General features: G+C 35.0%; 1 protein-coding gene across 8 annotated transcripts in view; it reads left to right on the top strand.

The window, feature by feature from the left end:
* The window catches only part of LOC106648577 (syntaxin-binding protein 5), a 96,415-nt gene that overhangs the window by 1,622 nt on the left and 77,257 nt on the right, over positions 1-17,536 (top strand). The window lies entirely within an intron of this gene.

Below are 17,536 nucleotides of genomic sequence, written 5' to 3'. Positions count from 1 at the left end.
GTGTGCTTTATTGTTACATCGGGACTATGCCTACTTGGTTATAAAATATCCCGTTGAACAAATTTTCACTACGAATTCACTGCGAATTTACAATCGATTAGATATATTTTGTCTTTAATGGCTAGGAATAAAAAAATAAGTGACTCTATTTTTTACTCATACATAGGAGAATTAAGAAACTTTGCACGTTGCTTTGCGCTCGTGGGTCGAAGCATTGTTTTTCTCTTACAAATAACACGAGTGTAAAGAGTTGAAGCTCCGCTGAGATTACTACTTTTGTTTTCGTATCTCAAAAAGTTCGTACATCAGGTGGGGCAGGACAGCAGTTGGATCTGTCGACGTTGATCATCGAGTCGAGTTTTTTTTATCGTTAACCAAAATAATCGAGAATATGCAAAGGAAAAGTGTACGCGATATGCAGCGATGTGCGTGCATACTACGTTTGTGTGTAATTCAGTAGCACGTGCTGCAACGAGCTTTATAGGTTGAGTTTTAAGCGTTGTTTCGCGCGCGGCTTATCGGCTATCTGGTAATGTTATGACATGTAGACAAATGAAACATTGCCCAAGCCTAACTCGCTTATCGATATTTCCTCTGCATGCGCATCGCGCGTATTAATGTACGCAACGCTTGCACACGGCTTTTATTTTCGTTTACTTGTTCCGCTTTCGAAGCTGTAACCTGGCGGAGGCTTTAGCAAAAATTCAATATTCCGTTTGATGGGGAATGGCGAAAAATGAACAGGAATCGAGTTTGATATAGCAAAGAGAGACAGGGAGAACACGCTCGGGAATAACGATTTTTCTATTAACGATTAGAAAAGTTTGAAGCCCGTGTCGTACTATCATTAGGTAGCACGCGTAAGGTCGTGCCACATGGATTCGCGCGAGGAGCCGCAAAGAAGCAGTGCGACCTTCGGAACACGCGAGCGCCCATCATACACACACACACATACACATATGTTATAAATATACGAAAAGTCACACGCACACCGCTCATAGTAGGGAGGCTCACCGCTCACGTAATACGGGCTCCTGCGCGCCTGCGTCCGCTCGTAAAGCCAGCCTAAAATCCTCATCTTTACGGAAAAGCCCCTTACACCGAATCTTTTAAGTATATATTGCTTAAAGGCCCGCTTCGCTTTCACGCGTAACTACACTTGTTGTTCGTTGTTGTTGCGTGACTGATTTGTCAAGATGTGGCTGATGCACAGGTGCAGCGGGGGTTTTATTCTACGTACATATATGTACATAGAGTTGAGTTGTAATACACGCAACAGCGAGATATATTTGTCTAGTTGCGACTGGTCGTGTAGCTAATGACGGATCGAGATGCTACGTTCCGGTGTCTCTGCTCAAAGCAACGAGATTGATTATAATTACAACGTGTGCGATCGCAGCGAGAGGTTGCACGAGCGCCTGGCTAGCTATATGATTAGGCCGCAGAGAGCAGCGTCTCGTTTGGAAAATCACGCTCGTTCTGAATTTATCTCGTGCCAGCTTGGCTACTCGCTGCTTTGTCCGCTTCTATATATTCTCGAGCTCGCATCCTGGCAATATATACGCGGCGATAATTTCCTCGGAGGGCAATCGGCGAGGTTCGCGCCCTCGGCCGTCCTGCGTAATTGCACTTTCGACCCGACTCACCAGACAGCTCCTTACAGATTTATCGCGCTCGGCTTACGCGCGAGAGCGCATTATCAGCTCGCTTATTATTACCGACGCCGCATCAATTTGAACACGTGTGCGCACGTGGACACGTCGCGCTTTGAATCAGCGAGTGTCCCTTTTGTAATACAGGCTACTGCCCATCGGGGCTTTTTAATTAAAGCTCAGGCATCGAGGCGTGCTTTTCCTGATGGTCGATTTCGACGATCGGCTACCACGATGCCAACGCACGTGTCCAATGACTATTACTTTTTTTGTTATTTATCTTCTTCTTTTCCTTTTTTTTTTTTTTTTAATGACGCCATCTGCGTCAAAGTCATTATAATGAAGCAAAAAGTTGGCAAGCTGCGATATAATATCTAATCTCACGTGTACGCTATTCCGGATGGAAAAAATAACGGCGAATAATATCTTTTTTCAATAACGCTCGAGCCCATTTATATGTGAACAGATAAATATTGTTATTAGTGTCTTTGATTGCCAAGATTATCGAGTTTATTTGAGCATCGATGACACACGCACACGTACCATAAATATACATGTTGCGTATCGTTCGATACGCAACTGGCCTCGAGGCGTATATAATCGAACAACGAACGAGGCGTACGTACAAGCCCGTCGTCGTCTAAATGGCCGTTCGTTAACTCTGATCGTATGCGTGTACGCACCTATACACGTGTGCCGTTAGGCTCTTTGAAAGTACGAAGAAAAAAGAACGAGCGATGCTGGTGTTTTCGACCGCGTAATTGGATTGAAGCCTGGATGCAATAGCCAAACGCTCTGGAACGATGAGCGTTGCAGTATATCTGGCGGATATTTGTTTGATTCTCTATGCGATCCCAGCAACAGCATGTCATTTGGGCGCTGTTTTTTTCGAGTTAATTATCGAAAAATCGCTCGGCTAATCGGGTTTCGAGTGCAAATGTCGTTTACGTGTATTCGTACATGCCAAAGCGTATCATGGATATGTTGCGGAGAGTTCCGCGCTCCAGTTTACTCTGCCCCCCCCCTTTATCCACGCGTCATCACCCTGCCTCGAAACATTGCCCTCGGCCTCGTCGAAGCGAGTTCATCGTTAATATAATATTGCCATTATTCCAAGCTCTGACCCATCGACCGATTGTTCGTCCCTACCTTCCTATCTTTGCCCTCATGAAAATGCATTGACATGTACACCGGCCTTATCAATGTTCCCTTGCGTACAACATGAGATTACGATAAAATATCATTTTTACGATAACGTCACTGCATTGCGTTTCACTGCATTACTTAATTTTTTTTTCTAATGCAGCATACCTATATTTATTGAAAATGTACAGATCCAGGGTAACTTACAATATTGTTTATTTACAAAATTGGGTTCTATTTTTTTGATTTCCCATAGTTGAGACTTTATAATAACTCACTACTTAAACACAATTTATTTATTAATTTTTTTGTATGATATTTTTCTAGTCTATACGTTGCTAGTTTATTACATCAAAATTTGAAGCACATTAATTAAAAATTAATTAAATCAAAAGTTTAAAATAGTATAAAAAGTGCGTGAAGAAGATGACTCATCCAGGAGTTGCTTTCGCTAGAACGCAGCGAGTTGAATACGATATTTTTGTGCCACCCCAACCTAAAGTAACATTTACTCCCGCTAAGCGAAATAAAAATGTTACTTTAGGCCGGGGGATTCACAAAAAATTGTATTTGCACCTATGTAGCGAAAAAAGAAAGTTTCAGAGCACGTGATTATCAACCTCGGCTTCGCCTCGCTGATAAATTACATGTGCTCTAAAACTTTCCAGTTTTTCACTCTCTAGGTGCAAAATATACTATTTTTAACCTTTTGTGCGTAAAACGTGGTTTTTATGTCACTGAAAGGTTAGAAAAATGTTTTTCACCCGGAGGGTTGAAAAACAAAATTTCATTTGCATATAAAAATAGCCGTATACAATTGTAATTTTGAAATAGGCATGAGATACATATTAACCGAAATCTTTTTGTGTAATAGATTCGAACCAGAGAAATGTTTTCGATAAATAACAAAATAAAATTGAAAGCTTTTTTTCTCTTTTTCTTATGTATATATCACGATCCTTCAGTCATAAAAAAGTTTTATTTCAAACAAGAAATAGCGTTTTATTATTCCTGATAATTCAGGAACACAAAAAACTTTTCATTTTGGCTAAAATTTCCTCGACTGCAAAGTGATACATTAATCTTTTGTCGAAGATTTTCCAAAACTTTAAAGTATAGAATGTGACCTCATACATTCATACTTCAACCGAGCATTCGCACTGGATTCTTAAACATTTGTATGTCATGAGGATTCTTTGTTTTTGTCGTGGCACACTCTTGTTTTTTTTTCAAATATATCTTCAAGGATGTGATCTTTATTGGCTTTTTGAAATACGATATTCAAGACTGATACAAATTCCCTAACATTTTCATAAAGAATAAAAAAAATTAAAAATCGTGTAACGGTTGCAAAAATAAAAGTTTGTACACGTTATAAGATGATGTCAAAAAAAAGTACAAGAAGAGATTGGGTGTTAGAAAATAGTAAAGTCAATGTAGGAAACGTCTTTAATGTTAAAGGCAAAGGCAGGGGTTTTCTCGTTTTTTTCCTGAGTCCTGAGAGGTCGTAGGGCAGTGGTGCACAACACACAAGGCAGCATCGTTGCACATGTATGCATGTACGAATGTGCACGTGAAGACGCTAATATTTTTTCTTCTCGTGCTCTAAATTCAATGGTACATATATAATATACATACATATTCCTGTATAAAAATTCGAACTTTTCCAAAGCTACACACCTTTCCCAGGCTGCGGTGCGATAAATTGTGTGCAGAGCAAGCTGTATCATTAAAGCTTACGCATTTTTTCTTTTTATATTTGTTAGCTAGGATTTATTACTCTTCCCTGATTTAAATGTCCGACGATTAGAGAGGACAGTCTTATTCCCTTTTTTTTTATCAATATAAACGCCAATAATTTTCGTTCTTTAAAAATTATCTCAAGATATATTGTTTTTGAAGTAATTTTTTATTGCTTTACGTTATCGCAAATTTTAATTTGAAATATTCATTAAAAATAAGGTCTTATTGTAACATCATTAAATTTATGCACGCTTCAGCTTCATTTAAATAAATACTAGCATTTTATCCTCATTTGTTAAAGCTCGTTAGGTCGGTATTTTAAATTTTTTTTGAAGAAATTTCCGATTTCAATTTAAAAAAAAGTACTATAATAATTATATATATTACATATACTATAGTACCATTATAGTTCTATTATAGTACTATTGGAATATTTAGTATATTACTGCCCTAGGCCGTAATATAGAAAAGTCCCAGGGCACGTGAAATAAGCAGAACGTGCACTGAGGCTTTCTTTTTTCCCGGTATAGGCCAGTATACGATTTTACATACCCCGGGCCCGAAAATAGCAATATCCCGTTTAGCGCAGCGGTCGGGAAATGCTACTTTCGGGCCGCTGGTATGTTAAATATTTTTCATTGTGACCTCCTTCATGAATCTACTGATTGAAAGTGACCTATGAGTTCGATCACCTCGCCCGAGATAATTAATATATGGAGTGAAACTAAAATATTTCGATTACTAAAAAAAAGTACTATAATAGTACTATAGTAGTACTATAATACAACTTTAGTATATATAATATATAGAACTATTACAGTACTTTATATAATACATAGAACTATTATAGTACTTTATATAATATATAGAACTATTATAGTACTTTTTTTTTTAAATCGAAATCGAAAATTTCTTAAATAGCCTGAAATACCGAACGAGCGTAACGAGTGAGGTTAAAGCGCTAGTATACATTTAAAATTTGAATACCCGAAATACAAAACTAAACATTTTTAATTGCGAAAACGGAGCTCAGACTTGCACTCTATCCAAATCTCGTATTTGCAAGTACATGCGTGCATTCACTTTTTTACTCCCATTTTCATTCTGTCAGTATTTAAATAGTGCTAAATTTAATTTTCCTCAGTACTAGTTAAAGATGTTGATTATTTTTCGACGTAATTAATCAATAATTTGGTAAATTACTCGATCGACTCGGAAAAAGTGAAATAGCGATGGTGTCGCTTTAAAGCCAAAGCGTAGAGTTATCGTAGAGTTATCGTAGTGCACTAATATAAAATAATTAGAAAGCAGAGAAAAGCTAATATGCAGCTGTAGCGTAGAGAGGATTCGAACGTGTCATCAGCGCTATTTTGTGGATCAACGTTAGCTTCGCTTTGCTGCGAGCGCTGCAGTCGAAGTTTGCTTATAGCATGGGCTTATTCAAACCGGTGCAATAACATGCTTCCTCGCGAATCCATTAATTATCGTTATTTTCTCGCTCAATGTAGATAATATGACGTTAAGAATTAGATTCATTAACCAAAACTGCCATCAATGACCGTAGCGAACATTTTTCAACAAACAAAAAGTCAACGGAGTAACAAAGGTAATTCTCTCAAAAAGACCGATCAAATACTTGCAAGTTTAATTATTATTCTATCGATGGACTATTATGGCGCATTTGTTCTTGTGGTTCGCAGAGACACGACGAGGCAATTTGTGCATCTAAAAAAACGCTCTAACTGGTTTTACAAGTTTTACAACTTTTTTGCTTTTTTTTATTAATTTTGACAAAGTTTTATAACATGGTATAGCTCGTTTAGATTCTGGCTCTTCGTTCAATGCGCGCACACAGATCGCGGCTTTCTTGGCTTTGAATATCACAACATTGTCAGAATAATGAATTGGCAGCTAGAAAACTTGAAAAATCAATACTGCATCATGTTAACTACGTCATAGTTCGTATTCATTGTTTATCATTCATTGTCTTCGGTGCGCATTGGTTGGCAATATTTCCACACCTGAGCCACAATCTGAAGCATTTTACCACACTAGTACACGTTTGACGCGTGATTAAATTTCCTTAACCAATAAACTTGCTAACCCCACGTGTGCAGAAACTGTAACAGCTGCTGCTGCTATCCGATGACTCGGTTTTGTACTGTACTAATTACTATGCTTACTTGCTGTTTTACTGGATCAAAGCTGCATCGTTAGAGCAATTAATCGAATTTGTTTAAAACATTTTAGTACCCGGAAGGGTAAGGCTATGTACTCCTTCCCTAACGCTGAATCAATAAATAAAAAAATGAGATATTAAAAACTAATACAATCCCCAGCGGAAATTTTTTTTTAGATGAAGTAAATAATAATGTTGTGAAATGTAAAATTACTAACGATTTCGGATATGTGATACGTTTTTCTACACTTTTTTACTTTTTATTGCAGTTTATTAATTTGTTTACCGTTCATTAAAGAAATAAAAAACCTTTATGATTCAATCTCATTCAAGTTACATACAAAAATTACACATAAGTTTGTGTAGCATCGAATGCAGCAAGTAATTGTCCTGAAAAAGTAAAAATATTACTGTTTTTGCTTGAAGTTTAAATATGCTGAATGATGTCCGGTCTTCTTATTTTAATGCAGCAGAAAGCAATGTAACATTAACATAGACGTACTGAGGAGTATTGAGATGACTGAATTTGGTTTTATATACATCTCCCTATCACATATTCCTCATGAATCTGTCTTAATTTGTTTACAAAAATCAATAATACATGAACAATTTTTCACGATAATCACTTGCTACAGTCAATGTGATATGCAGGCACAAAATATTATGTAACAAAATGTAAAAAAGTGTAAAAAAAAAAAGTTAGTAATTTTATATTTTATAACTTCATGCAGTTTTAACTTACAGGCAACCCCTGTTACTCGCGGTTAATGCGCTCCGTAAAAGCACCGCGAATACGAAAAATACGCGTACATGGGAAATAGGGGGTTCGATTCCAGGGTTAGAAAAAATGAGGAAAATCGGTTAAAAATAAGAATTTTTATTGTTATTTTAAGTCAAAATAATCGGCCAAACGTGATTGTTTGGATATTCGCTTAAAATCCTTAAAAAATTCTTTGTATGGTATCAAAGCTGCTTCGCAATCACGTTTGAATTTGAGGCTGCGCGTTAGTATCGAAGCTTGAGTCATTGAATACTGGGGTTTGTCCGCAAATTTCACGAATTTCGCGAATACCGGGCCGCAAATAATGGGGTTTGTCTGTATATTTTTACTCTTTTTTTTCCTTCGAGGATCTTTCAGAATCATACCAGAATATTACGTTTATTTGATAAAAAATAAAATTAAAATATCGTCAACATCAGGACTCATGATACTGTATAAGAAGCAACGAAATGTGGACATATATTTTTATTTTATTTTTATTAATTTTTGATCCCTCCTATTAGCAAATGCCACTTCACAGAGTAGAGTAGCATGACGCCAATTCAGAATCTATTCGGCAAGATGCTACTTCGGGGCCCATATAATAAAAATCAAGCCTCAGCATTAGATTACACTTTGTAATAGTATATTACTACCCTAGGATAATAGCAATATCCCGGTTAGCGCAGCGGCGGGAAAAATGCTACTTACGGGCCGCTGGTATGTAAAGTCAATTTAAAACTGCATAACTCTTTAAAGGGGCGAATTTAACTCTTTAAAGATTAAATCGTGTAGTTTTAAATTGTTTTCGCAAAGTGTAATCTACAGTCGAGTTTTTATTATTATTATTATTATTATTATTATTATTATTATTATTATACGGGGGCCTAAAGGGGCATCTTGCAGAACGGCACGCCGAACTAGCATCTTATAGAACGTCGCGCTGAAGTAGCATCTTGCCGAATAGATTCTGAACTGTCATGATGCTGCTCTGCTCTATAAAATGGCATCTTGCTGCTAAGAGACATCGAAATAAACGTGATTTCTTAATTTCTTGTTTAGTGACACGGTGTGAGGAGAAAGGGTACAGTCTTAAACTGTAAAATATTACAATTATTTTAGTATATTATGACACGTGTACAATATAAACGCGATAATACAAAATTAAGAAGTCCTAAAATCTATTAAAAAAGCGTCAAATTTGGGCCTCTTGAATTAAGTGATAGATGGTCCCAAAAATTCTGAAAAAATTCAAGCAGATTTTGTGAAAAATTAAAAAACTTTTGATCGTTGCATTTTTTTTGTTTAAGTACTTCTATATCGATATAGAAAATAACAACGATTTTTTTATAATGTGGAAAATCCGCTAAAAAATGGACCCTAAGACCCATGAGATCAAACTAAGCACAGGGAGCTTCAGTATTGAGTGCCAGAAGATCCCCAAAAAAGTTTGGTACAGATCTGTGACCCGGACCTGAAAATCTCCTTGTTAGTTAAAAAATAAGCCAAGTGTAAAGAGAAAATGCCAACAATTTTGTAACAAGCTCTGCAGACTGTATGATTTTCATAAGCTTGTGTAACATTCGCAAATAAAATTTCTTTTCTCTCTCTCTCTCTCTTTATTTTTCTATCTTTCTCCCTTTATTGGCTTGTATTGAACTAATTAATAATTAAGCAGATGAATTATTCAAAATGCGTTGTAGTGTACAAAGGTAGAATCGAGCAGTAATATCTTTTTATGATTATGATATTTATTCACACTTCCAAATGCAGTAAATTCCTACCCTTGACTCTTTTTTCTTCGGTGCTTCTGTTTTTCTTTACTCGATAATGGTTTTAATAAATATGTAATATCATCCTGGCCGATCGAATGTAAAAGCTATAAGTAACAAAAGATTATTATTATTCAATCTAAGTCTGTAATATACATTTACTTGCTACAATGTTTTTGATTAAATTTGATTAAAATTTTCATTTTTCTCGTTGGTGAAATCGCGTATGCGATATTTTTTCATACAGTCAACTTAAAAAAAAACTTACTTTTTGCTGTGTATACTGAATTCCAGCGAGGTCAAATTTCAAAATTTCGTTTATAAAATTGAATTTTTTTTCAAATTAATTACAATCATTAAATTGTCTCGATTTTGGGTAAAGTACTTTTTGGATAGAAAACGATGTAGAACAAACTAATTCTTTGTACAAAGGTAAAAAAAATTAGCTCATGCACTGTACACTGGTTTCGATTTCATCATTCGAATAATATTGACTCGAAAATATTTGAATGCACTCTCAGTAGTTAGTATACGGGTAATAGAAAAAAAGTTTAAATGCAGCGCTTACACCTACAGGAAAAGCACATGGAAAAGTTGCACATTTTTTTTGTACAAGTTTGAGAGCATACAAATATGCACAGGCTCGCATTTTCACAAATTGACCCACACAGATGAATACACGGCAACACACGAGTATATAGCTAAAAGGATTGTACAGTTCGTTTGAAAAACTGCATACAGTACGGTCGGAAATAAAAAAAAGTAGCCTACAATATTTGCATCTATAGATGTATGGCTATAGATACATACTCACGGAGTTAGGACCATTTTTGTCTCTACAGAGATAAAGGAATGATGTAAGAGACAGAGAGGGGGAAAGGTACCGACTAGATTTATTCATGTGCGAAACGAATAACATGATACGAGATTAATAAAGAGTCACGACTTCGCTAAAACGTTGAAACTGCACATTTTGATTTCCACGTTTTTTCGCTTTTATCCAAACGACTTCACTATGTATTCAATGACTTGTTTGAAAGTCGCATTAATGTTAACAACCGATATTATTCTCTAGTTATGTTTGAGTACGTTAAATTGCGTATATCAAATCGATGGTGGCTACGAAAAACACTCCATTTCACGGTGCTGGCCGCGAAAAAAATTCCATTTCATTCATAACGCAAAAAAAATCCATTTTTTCCATTTTTCGAAGTACTGTATTTTACAATTATAACAAAATACCTAATTTCTGAAAAATTGATTGATAAAAAAATGCTTTATCAGAAGGGTATTCTGTAATTCATCAAAAAATTTTCTTATTTCATTTTTTGAGAGGTAATCTACGGAAAATTCGTAAAAATTCTGGTAAGACACGTAACTTATTAGACATATCTGACACGAAAATTTCAAACTGAGACCATTAGTTTATTAGTTCCTTTAGGTACTGACGTAGAGATATTTTGACTTTTTCAACAATTATTTGGTTTATACAAAATGTACCTTATTTACTTTATTTTTCACTTAAAAGGGACCTTACGCGTTCAGATTAAAAAATCAAATTTTAATGAAACTTTATACAAATTTACTTTATGTATAGAGATGAAATAAAAACTTAAATAGAATTTATAGTGCTCTTCGTCGTTGATTCTGATACTTCTTTTTTCGTGGCTTAGACCTGTATACTATTTTTCATACCCAATAGCCCTAGCTTTTCACGCTTTGCGTAGCGTCAGGGAAATAGTCACTTTCGGGCTGCTAGTATGAAAAAATTATGCTGAAGTCTTCGTGCAGGGCGAGCTGTTTTTTTAATCACTTAGCTCGGGGACACGGCCGTTCTGAAAATGTGTGCACTCTCTGTTGCTCAAATAGTCCGCTCTGAATTTACGGCAGGTGAACGAATTTTTGAAAAGTATAAATCTCTAAAAATATTATTAAAAGGAAAAATTCAACACGTAAAGTGTAAGAAAAATCTTAAGAGTAACATAAGGAACGGCTGTTACCTCAGTGAAAAGTCAAATTTCTTCTCTGAAAATTAGATGAAAATTTTCTCGATTATAAGCCTTCTAAGCCCTTAAATAATGATACTAGATGTCTACGTACTGAACAATTCTTTTATAAAAATTCAAAACATTTAGTCTTTCATTTAATATGTTATCACTGCGATGGCCAGCTTGCCAGCAGTGATAAGTAATGGTTTGAAAATTTGATTCTATTCAAACAGTGATACATGTGTATGTGGACAATGTTTAAGTATACTACGTTTTTTACTAAGTAAGCGACGAAAATTAGCACTGACAGGTTGATACATGATACTATTGTATACGTTTCGAGCAACAATAAAGTGCACTTATTGCATTTATGAGCTTGAGAGGTATTTCATAATGTTTATCATTCCATCAAGCTGAGCGAAAAACTCATGAATCGAGACTCTATAATTTAATAACTTTTAGGAAAACGTGTATTAGGCATTGTTTATGTTCATTATGAATACCTGTTTTGATTGTAACAGAAATGAAGTTTGTATACGACGATATTAAAAAAAATATGGGAAAATTTGTTGCCTTCATATTCAGCCAAATATTATGCATTTTCCGAGTGCTGGTTAAAGCTCAAATGGGGGAAAATATCAGAAATTCATTCAAGTACTAATATTGTAGTTCATATATGTGCTTTCATGCTCTACTCATTACGCATACAAGAACTGTATATTGCGAAAGTTATTTAGCTCCGCGTTATAACTAAAAACTAGAAAATTGTCCTGCGAGCTTTTAACTATTTCATCTCTTTGTATTCACTTAATTATCAGAGCTTCATCAAAATACTGCGTACGTTCTACATGGAAATGATTAATTCCTTCCTAACATAAATTCACTTATTGATTTATAGTTTGTATTGAATTTTCGGTATGAAATAATCCGCTTATTGATTAAAATAAGAACCTACATATATAATATATTATGATGCAACTTGTAATAAATCATGGTAATTTTGTGTGACGCACGCAGTTACAGCCAAGTGATTACGTTTTATTTAGAATTTTGTACTGTGCTCATAATGCATATCACATAAATTAGAAAGAAAAGTTGGATATGTATATTCATCATTTGTGAACAAGTTGCACCTGCGGTCACACCATATACATGTATGGATTTTCTCTCTCAATTTTACGCGTGGAAACGAAAACGAATTGAAATACTTGAAATTACTTGAAATTTTAGTTATATGAGCTCGCTTAGTTTTGCTTCCGACTGAGGAAGCTCTGTGATAGGTTCGAAAACGAGATTTTGAACCAGACCTCGTAGGACAATTTGGTTTACATATTTATAAACTAGATTGAATTCTCAACAAATGTCCGAATGTATGTGCGTATGTCCGAAGCAAAATCTTGAAAATGTTACGGTGGATTGTATAAATTTCAATTGCATTCATTGTTGTTTGTAGTATTAATGAGGCCAGAAAAAGTTTTTTGTCAATAAACGGGAAAAAAATTGTTTTTTTCGATTTTTTTTGTAAATTTGAAAAAAAAAATTTTTTTGTCGACGTTTTGTATCGATTTTTGGGTTTGTTAGTATTAGGTTTTAGGTATATATATTATTTATAATAGTACAGTTAAAAAAAGACGGAGGAAGCACTTTGCCAATGACTTGGCAGCGGTTTTTCATTTTTCCTGAGCCTAATTGTTTGATAACAATATACTTATTTAAGGGCTTATATACACCTTAAATTCAAAATTTTTTTTATTAAATTTTTGAATAGGATTTTTTGTCCCCTTTCCATTACATTTTTCGAAATTCCAAAATTTTGATTTTGCACGGAGATAAAGCTGTTTCCGTGAGCCTTTTTCCTATATTTTACGTGTTAAATTTTTTCTTCTTTTGCGTTTTCTGGCGAGTAGTGTTTTTGGTCACCTGTCGTAATATTCAAAGGGTACCGATTGAGCTTTCTGCACCAGGGTCGCGTACACTTCTTCAGAACATCAATGGTTACGGCCACTACCACCGGTGAGACGATTGAGCTCATAGATCATTCTCAAAACGTACTTTTATGACTTAAATTTCGGCAAAAACGAAAAATGAAAAAAAATGTGTGCTTAACTGTTCATGCATAGCAATCTGAGAGTTCGGTCGTCTCACCCGTGGTAGTGGCCGTAACCATTCATGTTCTGAAGAAATGTACGCGACCATGGCGCAGAAAGCTCAATCGGTACCCTTTGAAAGTTACGTGAGGTGACCAAAAACACTACTCGCCAGAAAACGCAAAAGAAGAAAAAATTTAACACGTAAAGTATAGGAAAAGGGCTCACGGAAACAGCTGTATCTCAGTGCAAATTCAAAATTTTAGAATTTCGAAAAATGCAATGGAAAGGGGACAAAAATCCTATTCAAAAATTGAATAAAAAAAATTTTGAATTTAAGGTGTATATAAGCCCTTAATACGTAGATTCCTATGTTTTTAATTTCGAACGTAATTTCATTTTTCTCTCGTTTTCACTGGAAGGCATCACTTGTCTACCTGCTGCGAAGTGCAGTGCAGAATAGAGAACAGAACAGAAATTAGAATAATCTAATTCTTTAACTTTTACGATTAATAAGGATAAATAAAAGAGCAGCTTTGGTTAAACAAAGAAATAGACCGCAGCGGACCCAGCTTGATTTCATTCGAATGCATTGCAACTAGATGAAAATATCAAAAACTTGCAACAAACCACCTCGAATTGATGACTGATAGCGTACATGGACACGAGTAGTACATAAAAGTTGGAATGAGGCAGAGAGAACTGTTTCCATAGCCAAGCGAACTTGGCTTTCTATTTCTCGTCGTCTGAGTTAACTCTGTTCAATTTGCAGCTTCTGATGTCACCGTGCAGTCTCGCGTACTGTGCGCATGGAAAATTAAATAAATATGCGCGCATGCAGCTGGATATACGTATGCACACGTGTACACAGCATAAAGAGAGAGAGAGAGAGAGAGAGAGAGAGAGAGAGAAACATGTACAACGGTCGTCGGTGTCACCAGACACATATTTCATTGCTATTGAAGGACTGAATAAATAGGGTTACACTAGAATATATATGGAGAAATGAAAGAGATGAAAGGCTGGAATCGTCATTTACGTTTCGTTGGTGTATAAGAGACGAAAGGTAAAGAGCAAGAGAGCGCAAAAAGGTATAAATCTCTCTTTCTTTTTCTCGACGGCATTCAAGCGTTTTTTATCGACTGCCCTACTTTGGTACAATTCGTTGGGACAAATATACCACTCATCTGCTTATATATTATGAGTATAAAATATTTATTAATTTGTGCTTAGCTATTGTTATCATAATTTTCAAGCTGCAATCGCTTGCTCTGTAAGAAATGCATCCTGCAGCAGTCACTTGACCATGATGATGCTATAGCGATTAACGAACTTTACTCTATTCTACACATTCAAAGTGAAAAAATTACTACAGGCAATCGTTTTTTATCGATAAAGCGTACTTTTAAATACTTTTGCCACAATTCATTTAGTGAAATTTCTCTTGGCTTCGTACCAGAGTTGATTTAAATTTTTTATAGCGAAATTTCGTTAATAGTCGCAGTTGAATCGATTCACTGACATTTAGACTGAAGTATGTCATTTGGATTTTTGAAATGAGGTTAAAGAGTAATATTTTTTGTACAGCTACAAAGCTGCATTATTTTCCAATCAGAATTTTCGATCCACCTTAATGAAAAATTCAAAATGAAGATCCAAGAGTAGCCCAATAAACTTCGATCGATCGATGGATAAGTAATGAAAAACGATTATTACACACTTTTTAAACAGAATTTCGCTTCTCTCATTTGCCCCGGATTGGCATTTGCATACATATATTTCGTGTATGTTTATTTCTGTTTTTGTAGGTCAACGGGGTTTTAAAAATTATCCTATAGCGACTTGTACTATTAACAAAAAACTATAGGGTACTTATATCAGTGATTGACCGCTTTCGACCAGTAAATGACCACTTTTGGATGTGCAATAATGATCGTTTTTCCTTATTAAATTATGATCAAACATAGAAAACAAGATGCATCGTTCACTAAAGAATTGAATTACGTCCATACAAATATATTTTTAATTGTTTTTCATATGATATTTTCTAAAATGGTCATTCACTGGTACCCGGTCATTGATTGGTCTGACTACCCTATTGCATTTTTTAGTATTGTATACGATTCAAAATATGTAAAAATATGTATAATAAGCACGAAACTCTTTGAATTCACATGAATATTAGTGGACTGTGATCTACACTGTATATTAATAAGAAAAGTATTTTTATAACAATATAGTTTAATGTCTACAGTCAGACACCGTTCAAATACTATTCTATAAAGTTTTGAACTTCACACACGAGAAAATGAGCTATAATCGATTACAATAATAATTCTTCGAAGCATAATTACTTATTTTATAATGAATATTGTAGATATATATCAGTCGAACGAATTGTATCTTTCAGAATTTATTTCTAGTTTTCATCTAGTACTCGAAGCTTATATGGAGTGTAAATTAAATTTTTTTTAGCAAAAGAATATTGTAGAATTCCTAAATCATCATCTTTGAATAATACGAGCAATTAATGCGCGCTCGAGCACAGTTGGATTCAATGTGACTTTTTAATTTGCCGTTCCTAGGGACCAATGATGCATTTCATTTCATTAAAAATGGGTTCAAATTACAACAAATCACTCTTTAACTTTATGGCTTCTATTGGTGATCACTTCAATAATACTAAATTATTGCACATTCGAGTCTTGTTTTTTTTCTTTATCTTTTTGATTAGAAATATCTACGATGAAATTTTTAACTATTTTTGAGTAAGAAAAGTTTTATGAAATGCAAAATAACTTTTAGATTTTTATGTATCGCGTATTAATTGTCAATAGTATATTTTGCATCTAGGGAGTGAAAAACTGAAAAGTCTTAGAGCACGTGTAATTTATCATCCGAGGTGAAGCCGAGGTTAATAATCACGTACTCTGAGACTTTCCAGTTTTTCACTCCCTAGGTGCAAAATATACAATTTTTGTGGATCCCCCAGTCTAAAGTAACATTTTCGTTTCGCTCAGCGGGAGTAAAATGTTACTTTAGGTTTGGGTGGCACAAAAAAATATAATGTATAAAAACAAATGTATCCTTTCATGAGGTTCATGTTATTCTAGGAATAATAAGATCACGCACTAATTACATCAAAATATCTGAATTAATGAAAAACAAAGCAAGTCTGTGAAATTTTTTATAGGCTCGAGCAATTTGCATGCTATCTCTTATTTTAGGCATTCACAAAGTTGGATTAAGAGAGTTATGAAAGGGAAATGCGATAATTATCTCTAATCCCGACTGTCGGAAGCAATTTGTTTTCACATATTTTTTGTCGACTATTACGTGTCTCGTAGCACCCACGTAGACAATCCAATGGGCAACGACAGAAATGGCTGCGTAAAGCATGAGTGCAAACACATGATATATGCAAGCCGTACGCATACTCGCGCATAATTAGCAGAAAAGCTCTACACCAAGATTCGAGATCTCTTTTTTAACGCGAAAGCAGCTGTACAACTGAAGTTCCTCAGATACAACAATGAAACATTTACGTTCAATCTGACATTGACTAGCTCTCACGAAAAAAACTGTCGTGCGAAAGTTGACCAGGTAAAGAATCTGTTTTTTTTTTGTCTACCTCTGTGACTCGGCGTTGAACCGATAAAATACTTAAATGGGAAAAGAAAACGTAGCTGGGGGTAAGACTAACAGAGGCCCTCCTGTCTTTACAGGTACTCAAGCGCTACTCAGATCGTAAAAGAAAAAAAACTGAAAGATTCAAACTCTTCTTTTATCAAAGTGTGAGCATGAAAAAGGACGGTTGGTGTTTTAAATGCCGAGATGAAGGGCGTAAAATAAGATGATATAGCTTTGCTATGAGCTTTCAGCTAGGCAAAAGGCATTTTGAGCCTGGATAACAAAGAAGATCCCATTTTCTGTTTTCTAGACAAATTCTAAAAGGTCAGTCTATCTCAACTGATGATGTGCCTGTGACTCAATTTGAATCGATTCTTTTTAAATTTTCTTTGTACGTGCGCTTTCCCTCTTTTCTTTCTCGTCGCAGAAGCTTATGTGATGGGTACGATATCGACTTGTTAAATTTCCTTTCTTTTAGAGAATAAGCCCAATTTTTAACTACATTGAATAATAAACATTTTGCTTCCTCATGTATGTGTGATTGTTTTTTTTTTAACAAGGAAGGAAATCCATTCAACATGG

The sequence above is a fragment of the Trichogramma pretiosum genome, unplaced genomic scaffold (genome assembly GCF_000599845.2).
Source record: "Trichogramma pretiosum strain Unisexual culture from Peru unplaced genomic scaffold, Tpre_2.0 scaffold62, whole genome shotgun sequence".
In the NCBI taxonomy this organism is placed as follows: Eukaryota; Metazoa; Arthropoda; class Insecta; order Hymenoptera; family Trichogrammatidae; genus Trichogramma; species Trichogramma pretiosum.
The sequence above is the reverse complement of the archived record's forward strand: the minus strand, read 5'-3'. Positions and strand labels throughout refer to the sequence as shown.